Here is an 8760-nt window from a genome sequence, read left to right as displayed (position 1 = left end):
TCTCTACCTAAACCAGCAAGTTGTGATCAAGATGTTAAGATTATGTTAAATATAGGGATGGTTTCCCTACCTTAGAAAGCAACCTGATTGCTTGGATCTGAATGTCGAATTTTGAGGCATATAAGGTACAGGATCAGGATTTCAGCAGAAATCACCCTTTCAAAACTCTGCCTTCAGAAACATTGTTTTCTGATAAACTTTTATTCAGTTGAAATCTCTCTAACTTAGGGTTTGAGGTGCTGTTTCTTGCTTATTGTCTCCTTGACAGCGCTGTTAGTAAAAAATACTGTTCTAAACTGCCTGCAATGAATTTGACATCACAGCAAAGGCTCCAAAAGGGGGAGCAGATGCAACTGCAGGCCCTGAGCTCTGTGGAGGGCACTGCTCTGCAGGCTTTGAGAAGGTCAGGAGAGACATAATGCTGGATGTCTGCTACAAATATATGTATAAAGCATATAAAAAAACCCATTTGATAAGGTACCTTTTTATTCTGTCATGTATTATACGTAGGTTAGAGAAGGAAAGAGGGAGAGAGATGGCATCTTACATCTGTTGGACAGATGGGCAAATTAAGGGTGATATTTCTGCATGTGCTCCAGAACTGCTCTGTGCTGACTGAACAGAGAGTGCAGTTGCCTTTGTTCACTGTTTAAATGTACTTTTCATTACAGATAGTGCTAAGAAATGTTCATGGATTTTGCCTAAAATACAGCATTTTTTTCCTCACCTTACAGCATCACAAAATTTTCCCCTTTTAAGAACATTTAAAAAGAGACAAGGGTAATTCAGTATAATACTGGTAATTCAGTGTATTATTTTAACATGCTGTTAGTGGAAAGTGCTCAGAACAGCCATGTCTATTTGGAAATAAGTTTTCCTGAAGCCTCCTCTGGTTTTTTTTTCCCTTTTTCTTGAGACAAAATCACAAATCAGACTGAGATTTGAGATCCTGGTAGAAGGAAAGAAGCATTTTAATTGCTCCTCTTTTAGTAAGTCAATGGTGAAATCCCATTAAGTTTAAAAAAAAACTGTGAACTTAGAGACTGACATTATATATGTATTTCAAATGAATAGTGAAAATCTTACAAACCTCTCTGACTTATTTTTCTTCTGTTTGATCTGGTTAAAGCACAATTGATAATACTTGACAACAACCACAGAAGATACAGTTGTGAAACAATGAGCATTGCATTTCAGTTCATGCTTAGAGAACTAAATATACAATTTTCTGTTTATTTCTGCCATAATTTATTTTTATCTTAGCAATATGGAAAACTTTGAGTACATGGAACTGCAAGTTTTCAAACTTAGTGGTATATTCTGTTTAGAGTACAAAAGTTTAAATTTAGATCTTTTTACATATTTTTCAACTTTATTTCTGTAGGAGAGTAGAAGGATAAAATCAGTCATTTGTCTTTTAGCCTTAAATCTCAAACCTAGAAAGCTCTCTTTGCACCCAAAAATGAGGGAGATTTAACACCCCGATGGAAATTTTGGTACCTAATCCCAGTTATATTCTCTAGAATATTTCAGATGAGGAATTGTGTTTAAACCCTACATTCAGAAATCACTTTTCTTGATCACGCTCACTTTAAAAGCCAAAAATTAAAACTTCAGTCCCACAGAGAAACTTTTATTTATTAGTTTTTGTATTGTTATTAGTGTCTCACTAATATTTCTGCAACAAAAAGTAAAACATACACAATAATCTTCATAAAGTTTTCCATCCTGATTAGAGTTCTGCAAACAATTATAAAGTAAGATGGAACATTAGATGGAATATAAGCTGATTTTGGCTGATCACTGATAATCAGTGTAATACCTGCACTGTAAGGAGGGAGCAGAAGAATTAACAGTGCTAACAATTAATCTCTTTAGCACAGCTGATAAACAAAGTAAAATATTTATGAGATAAAGTAGATTTCCTGTTTCAGTGTTTACCTTCATGTTTGCTTAAATAAACTCCTATTCCCTTAAGACATAGTGACATTTCTGACTTAACTGAAGTTATTGATCTTGGAATTAAAATTTATATCGTGTCCAAATATTTTAAGATAGACTGGAAAGTCAATACTAAGAACAATTTAAGTCCAATAAGTAGCTTACAAACATGGTTGTTTTTAATAAATCATCAACTACTAACAGCTAGATTTAGCTAATATTTTTTTAATTTATCTGAAAGTCTCTTTTGGTTGGCTTCTTTAATGACTACTAACTTCATCTATGTAAACAGAAACACAGATAGATCAGAAATCTCAAAATTTAGCCCGTCTTCTGTTGCAAGACTATATATATTGTGACCATATCTGACCTGAGTCCACAACATGGAAAGAAAAAAATACTGTGGGAAAATTAATGGGTCTCTTATACTTATTTATACAATACAATACATTTCTTTTTCCTGGTTTGAATTCTACATAATTTAATTTGAAGTCCCATTCCAGCAATACAAGGGACAAAAGACATAAGAAAAGTTAATCTTTTCTTAATTTGAGCTTCTGAATTGTCATATTTCATTTAGAACTTGAATATTTCCAACCCTAAATCATAAGACTTAAGCCCCACACCTCACAGCTTTTCAACTTTTAGGAGGTTTTTAAATAAAGTTTCCCTTGATAACGTACACTTGTATTGTTATAATTCAAATATTCTGTATGATATGTATTGGTTTGATTCCACATGGGATTTCAAGACACTCAAATGACATAAAGTCAACATGACATATATTGAATGGATTGGAAAGAAGTCAACTGACAAGCCTGAAAATGCAAAGAAATTGTTGAACAGTTGTTCTCCGTAGGTTTTAGGGAGACCAGCTCTTCTCTTCCATGTCTGTGTTACACCAAAGTCAAAATATCGCTGTCAATATTTCTGGGTACACAGCTTGGGAAATGACAAATAAAGAAAAGGCTGGATTATGAATGTGCGTGATCTCCGTGAGCTGGACTAAAGCAGAATGCAAATTGTTTATGTCCCAGATACACTTTTAGGAAACAGCTTTCTATTTGAGTGTGTCTGGTGCTCCTCACATCTCATATTCTTTCTGTAAGGCTGTTTTATGTGTCCCTTTGTTCAGGTTCAGTTTTTCAACCTCTCTTCCACACCAGGGCTCTCCACAGGACTCTCTCACACTGAGGGATGACCTTTCAGGGAATCCTTTCAGCCAAGTCTCCATTTCTTCTCAGCTGGCTGTCACGGAGGTACAGGAAAACAACTTCACACAGAGAACCAGCTCAGGCAAACTTTAGTTCACAATCAAAACTAGTGACCAAAACTAACAAACAACAGGGGTAACCATGATAGTTGTACCACCATGGGGTGGTATAAACCACACTGGTACAAACAAAATACCAGCTTTCAAGGGAAGAATTTTAGCTCTGCAGTGTGGCATAGCTGGATTTGAACAAAGATCCCACAAGGCTGGCAATTGCTTTTCCTTCCAGCTGTTCTGTGTTCACTGTGTTTTGGTGATCCAACACCCAGCAAATAAATATGGGACTTGAAAAACAACCTTTGTAAAAAATCTATGTATTTCTCAGGGTAAACTCAGGACTGGTGTACCTTGTACCAGATAAATATAAAGCATTTCAGGTAATGTGCAGATGTGAGAGGTGATATCAGCTGCTGACAGGAGCTAAATAATTGTGTTCAAAGTTATCTAATTGAGGGAATGCTTTGCTGAAAATTTTAGAGAGAAGGAGCAGGTATTTGGGAATGAAACAGTTCTTCTAGACACAGACAGAACCATAGCCCTCCAGAGTTATTCACATTTCTTACTCTAGAGAAAATACTGAATAGCTGCAAGGAGAGTGAGCAGCAGTTTCTTGTGTTATGTCTTTTTCCATGCTTGCTGTTGCAATTCAAGTCCTTCCATAAGTAAGAAAATGGAAAGGTAGATTTGCTGTGAAGGGGTTTGAAGGTGTACTGGTAAATGCCTGTGGTTATCAGTGGAAATAGGGCAGCCAAACGTTCTCGTAGCTCCACTTTGGGGTTTGGAATGGAGAAAAATGGAATCAGACTTTTGGAGGCAGAAGTAAATGCCTTGACGCTCCCAAATCCTTATTAATTCTGAGTAAGCAGTTATAATACAGCTTCAGTGCTTACACATAGGTTTTTTTGTCAAAATAGGACATGTAGCCCCCAGAGAGAAGCATCCTTGTACAGACAGCTAACATTTTACAGAGGAGTTCTCTATGCAAATCCATCCAAGAAATCTAACCCAAAGTAAGAGGAACATTAGTACTGTAATTATATGGAGTCAGTTAAAAAATGGCTAATTTCACAATGGTTCCAGAATGGCAAAAACAAGCATTGCCCCTAAAGCAACAAGGGAATTAATTGGAGGAGTTCGCAGTAATTTGCTTATCACTCTATGAGTTCAGGTACCTGGACTCAATTCAAGTTAATTCAGTCATGGCTGTGGGAAAAATGCCTATTACTCTCTCCCTATAGCTTTTGTGTGAAATGGGTTTTTTCTTTCTTTCCACCTTATTAAAAGGCTTTCATCTCTTAAAATCAATGAAGCTACCAACTGGGAATTGTTTGGCTTAACTCAGGGATTCTTTGTAAGTTTTGCACACAGTCTTTTGCATTTTCTTCTTAAAATTAATTTCATTAGTTTTGTTCAGATAATATTTTACTATGGAATTATTTTTTAACTGTTAGACAGATGGACAGACAGATATATCTGTACACCTGTATAGACAGCTCTCTACACAAAACTAAGCAGGTGACCTGTGCAAACACATCTTATCTTTCCCTTTCTACCCATTGAATATCTGTTTTTCCGTCTTCCCAGAGCTCTCACTGGCAAAATGACTAGGATGGAGGATGCATTTAGTGGATGGCCAATGTATTTAGGTGGACTGGAGAGCTGGTTGCTTAAGATCTACTTTTCTTCTTTCATGGCAAAGACCAATTTGTGTCTCCTACTCCTTGTGTCTCCTCCTACACTGACTTCTATAAAACTCGTGGGACTTTTCATCTTTGAGATGTCTTCTTTTTGAACTCCTAATTTGTTTGCCATTGGTGAATAACTTCAAATTATTTCAAGAGTAGATCTGATAAATGCACTTATCTTGTTTTCTTAGAAAGATAAGATTAAAAAAATAAACAAATACACCAAAAAGCACCAATTTTTTTTCCCAATATAGTGTATGCTGGGTCGAGATTCTGGCAATCCAAAAGAAAATTCAATTAGCATGCTGAGTTTAAAGTTCAAGATAAAAGCACTAAAAAAGGAGAGAGTAGAGGCTTTGTTTAGGAAAGACAAGAAGAAAAAGGTGTTTATAACATTTTAGCAAATGTTGGAGACAGGAAAGCAGTCCATGCAGAAGACAGTAATTAAAACAGTTCTTCATTAGAAGATCTAATAAATATTTAGAGAAGGGTGGAGAAGATCTTGTGTTTGAACAATCTCAAAGTGAAAACACAAGAGGCACCAAGGCTGAATTAAAAAGAGGGGTGTTAGGCCACCAAGTCGGTGGGGAAAGGGACACAATAGGTAAAGGAAGGTAGATTGATACTGGTTCAGAAAGAACTAAAATAAAAGTGAATAATCAATGTAAAAGGCTACACAAAAGTGTTTGGAAAAGCCTGTATTTTCCAGGATTTTTTTTCTCTTTATTTTTATTTTCCTAGATTTTAGATGTGTGTGAACTATTGCTGGAAACTCTTATGCATCAAGACATTTTGTTTTCCCGGAGCCTCAGGATGTCCTCTTTAATTCTGGTTAGTGGTTATTAACACTGACACCATTGTCATGCTAATTGAAAAGTCAAATTTTAAGCCTGAGTACTTAAAGAACCTTTGGCACTTTTTTATGTAATTCTTCTCCAGCAAATTACTTGAGAAAATCAACAATGTTCAAATATCTCTGTGTTAAAAATGACTAGAGAAAAATAAGTTACTATCTTACCTTTTGGTTTGAGATCTGTTGTTTCTGTTGAGCTTTACTGTGACTGTGGACAAAAAGCTGTTCTTTAAATATAAAGTAAATATTAAGCAGAAACAGTAGTTTAAACAAGAGGCAACTAAAGCAAGGGCAGTGCTGATTTTGACTCGGTACGGAGGGAAAAAATAGTGATGTCTTCACTAGGATTTGACAGTGCCATGCTGTTAGGTATTAGTTAAATCACTGGGGGGAAAAAACATGTGTGTCTGCCTCATTAGCATCAAAACCAAAGCCTTAGTGTCCTTACTTATCTGCTTCTGGGTCCTACTTGTGGTGGTTCTTTAGAACTCTGAATTATTGAAGGTACAGAGAAACTGCCATGTGTTAATTCATAAAGCAAAACCAAAATGCTTTATGGTATGGAAATAATAGAATTGGAATTTTGCTGCTCAGAGCTTTAACTTACAAACCCAAATGAACCTTATCTAGTGCCTCATAGACCAGGATTCTGGATGAGGATCTTTGAGGATGTTTGGAGACGTGAGTGTCTCCTTTGCACTACTATAGTCAATATATGTACCACTGGTTTTATTATTATATACTGTCTGTATTAAGAAAAAGAAAGCAGAAGGGGCTGCAGACCTGTGCTGCAAACCACACCTGTGAGTGTGGCACAGTAAATTATGTCCTTAAGGATGGGACAAAGGTTGTCAGGCAGTAATTCCTTTTATAATTCCTGAGTGCAGTACCCTGAATTCATTGAAGCCTTTACCACAGAGCCTTACAGTCTGTTCCATTGTCAACCTCTTTGTCAAACAAGTATGTATCAAACACTAATGAAAATACATCTTTCCCATTTTATTACCTTTCATTGCTGCTACTCTCCCACAGCCTTTAAAATGCCATGTATCTGACAGACTGCAGCTCTTTCATTCTTGTTTGATAATGTAGAGAGCCTTTACCTTTTTATTTCTCATAACTGGTATATTTGCTTCTATTTTCATTGTGTCGTAATATGGATTTTACAGTGAATATAAAAGCCAGCATGGAGTTCCATGAACACAACCAGCTTGTGGCTTTTTTTTGTTTCCAGAATGTGTGGTTATTGCAAATTGGGATGTTCTAGGACCTCATGAAGGATCAGTCAATGCAAACTAAGGAAACTTCTTTTTTGTCGCCTTACTAAAACCCTCAACATATTAGATTTGCATGCAGAGATTTTGATGGAGTGGATATTTGAGCCTTTTTCTCTGTACCATTTCTGTATTCAAATAAGACAAGGCCCTGGAAGAAGAAACCTTGTGTGAAGCAGAGAATGGTTAATGAGAGAGAGGAGCAAGCGAGGTAGCAGGGAGCAGAATAAGTGGGTTTCTGTCAGAGGTTTTATAAGCACTGAGTTTCTGTGAGCAACCAGTGATTCTTATTGCAGTGGAGCTGATATACTGTCAGTTGTCATTATTAATAAAAGGAGTTATAAATTACTTGGCTGAAGTGCAGATTCTGTATTACTAAAGTCAATGGCAGCACATGTCAATGCCTTAGCATGCCACAGCACAGAGTTCTGGATTCACAATGCAGAAAAGTTAATTTTTCTCCTGTTATTTTTGGAGAAGGACTGTGTGTACCCTATATGTCATTTAAACATTTTACATCTTTAATTTGTCATACTCTGGTGTAGAGATAGGGTCAAAGAGGACACTTTTTTTACTCTTTCTGCTACTGTTCTCCCAGGCACTGTGTAAAATAGCAGAATTTCATAGTTTGTATTAATTATGAGTCCAGTTAGGCTGCTAGTACCACTATGACATTCAAACAATATTTAAAATTATTACATCAATATTATTTATAAGGTCAAGCATGTCACAGTTATATTTTTATTAAAATTAAAGACATCAGTGCTGTAGGGTAATAAGCTTTTAGATTGCTTATTGTCATTTAAGGGCACATATAATTGTGGTCTATGGTACTTAAACTAGAAATATGATCTTCATTTTAGGATTAGAAAAATGCTTTTTCTGATTAACATAAATATTTCCAGATCTTCCAATATATCACCATTAGCTAGAGATATTTGGTTATGTCTTGTAAGATATCTATTGCACAGCTCTTCTGTATATTGATTCTAAAAGCTGCACTTTTAGAACATCTTTTACTCAATGTTCTTCTGACATATAATTATGGTAAATAATTTTTAGTAGTTTTGGACTACCCAAATTAGCATGCTGTCCAAGTGAGCATATATTAATGAGCCGACATAGTAAGGTATAATATGTACATGTTTTTTCCCGGAGAAGACATAGATACAGCCCAATATTCAACTTAAGAGAATAATTGTATTTTTAAATCTATTATGATTGGGAAAACACATTGGAGTAGAGAATTTAATTTAAAAAAAATCTATTTTAAGTGAGGGCTACCAGTATCAGTGTTTTTTACTATGCTTACAATAAAGATGTAAACATTTCTGTCATGAGGAACAAATAGCAATTTTACACCTTTTTCCTATCAGGTCTACCACTCTTATGGTTCCTAGTCTCGTTTATTTATTCTGATGATGTTTATACAAACAATATTCAAAATCTTACTGTTGTAAAACAGGTGGATAACCTATTCCTTCAATTTTATCAACAAAATTAACCCAGGTGTGTTTGCACCAATGTTTCAAACAATTGCATGGCCACAAATACACAGATTTGCCACTCTTTACTAGAAAACAGTCCAGCTCAATTCCATGGTCCCAACTTAGGATTTCAAGGCTAATAGTAAGATATGCATTGTAAGTTATTTACAAAGGTGTAAAAACAACTGAAAGCAAAATTTAGTGACTTCTCAGAGGAGAGCTGGGCTTTGAAGGCTCCTGCTTCCTC

General features: G+C 35.6%; 1 long non-coding RNA gene across 1 annotated transcript; it reads left to right on the top strand.

Annotated features, from left to right (window-relative positions):
- The first annotated feature begins 350 nt into the window (after positions 1-350).
- On the top strand, positions 351-7299 carry LOC113947990. Its single transcript, XR_003527947.1, has 4 exons — positions 351-477; positions 3108-3200; positions 5648-5730; positions 7170-7299. It is a non-coding gene; the product is annotated as an uncharacterized LOC113947990 (long non-coding RNA).
- Positions 7300-8760: the final 1461 nt, after the last annotated feature.

This window comes from Corapipo altera, unplaced genomic scaffold (assembly GCF_003945725.1).
Source record: "Corapipo altera isolate COAL_440 unplaced genomic scaffold, ASM394572v1 65, whole genome shotgun sequence".
Lineage (NCBI taxonomy): Eukaryota > Metazoa > Chordata > Aves > Passeriformes > Pipridae > Corapipo > Corapipo altera.
Note: the sequence above shows the minus strand (reverse complement) of the source record. Positions and strands in the feature narration are given on the sequence as shown.